The following is a 1,626-nucleotide window of genomic DNA, read 5'->3' as shown; positions in this document are numbered from 1 at the left end:
ATCGCAAAATATGGATAGGAAAGCGGACGAGCAGGTTGGAGAGGTTGACTGTCGATATAACGGACCTGTTTCAATGACTCGTCCTGAGACTGTTCCAGAGGAAAATCATCGCGTCCTGAGAGGATCAGCCTCTCGATTTCACTCTGTTCCCCTGGTACAGATCTCAGTGGTCCCAGTTCAGCCTCTCCCACCTGCACGAGCGCCCCCCTTCCCTGCTTTTTCTTTTCCCAAGAGACATCCGCACACAAGCATCCCAATAATTCCTTAAAAGCAGGCCAATTCGTACCCAGAATTAGCGGATGTCGGAGGTGCGGGTTAACTGCGACCTCCACACTATGATTTTGTCTCCTAAATTGAATAACAGTGGACATTAAAGGATATTCCACCACGTCCCCGTGCACACACCGTACCTGAACCAAGCGGCCTGTATCCAATACCTCGGATTGAATCAGGCTTTGATGGATAGAGGTTTGGTTACATCCCGAATCCACCAGAGCCTGATAGGTACCCCCCTTAATACTCACAGGTATTTGGTACCAGCCAGCCTGACCGGGGGCAGCCTGCAGGGCATCCGGGACCCGGATCATTGTCCCCACCTCCATCATTGGACACCTGTCAATAAAATGGTCCTGGTCCCCGAAACGCCAACAGGCCGGCCCAGACCTTCCCGCCGCCCTAGTGGCAGGTAGTGGGTCAAATGATTGCCGTGGTGAGAGCGGGGAACCAGACGCGGCATCTGTCCCAGCCGTGGTCAGCCCTGCCCCGCCCCCCTGGGCGGAGCTCTCGGGCCAGTAGTATACTCCAGTCCGGCCCCACCCCGCCCTCGGGGCGGGACTCGCGGAGGACCTGGAGGACGGGACCTGGGAAGAGGGACAGGTCGAGAGGCAGAGAGAGAGGGAGACAGCTGGAAGGGATTCGTCGACCCCAGGGCACGCCACCATCTGATCCAGCGACATCGGTCGGTGGCACTGGACCCACTCTGCCGTCTTCTTTGGCAGCCGAGTGATGAACTGCTCCAGTACCACCCGGTCAATGATGTGGTCGACGCCGCTTCCCTCAGCCAGTAGCCACTTGCGACATGAGTCCCGGAGCCGTTGGGCCAGCACGAAGGGTCAGCCGCTCTCGCCCAGGTCCAGCGAACGGAATCGCTGGCGATGTTGCTCCGGGCTTCGGCTGGATGATGGCCCTTTTGAGATCATCAAAGACCAGGAGGTTCCGCACGGGCAGTTGCTGAGCAGCCGCCTGCGCTTCCCCCGATAATAGGGGTATCAGGCGCACCGGCCATTGCTCTCGTGGCCACCCACCGGCTTCCGCTGTTTTCTCGAACAGATCCAGGAAGGCTTCGGGGTCATCCTGAGCCCCCATCTTGTTCAGCGGCAGGTGGGGAGCCGGGGTCTGCTGTGTGGCTACTTCTGCCTGAACCTCCCGGTCCATCCAGCTCCGGAACCTCTCACGGTCCTCCTGTTGCGCCTGGACGATGGCCTGGAAGCGTCGCTCCTGATCAGTCCACATGTCCAGTAACGCTTGATGTTGCTCTTGATGGAGGACCGCGAGGGATGAAATGACATCCACAAATGGCGTACTTGTCGGAGTTTGCATGACAGCGGCAGCTCTCCTGCTTCCTAC

This window comes from Sinocyclocheilus anshuiensis, unplaced genomic scaffold (assembly GCF_001515605.1).
Source record: "Sinocyclocheilus anshuiensis isolate Anshui unplaced genomic scaffold, SAMN03320099.WGS_v1.1 scaffold1448, whole genome shotgun sequence".
NCBI classification, from domain to species: Eukaryota; Metazoa; Chordata; class Actinopteri; order Cypriniformes; family Cyprinidae; genus Sinocyclocheilus; species Sinocyclocheilus anshuiensis.
Note: the sequence above shows the minus strand (reverse complement) of the source record.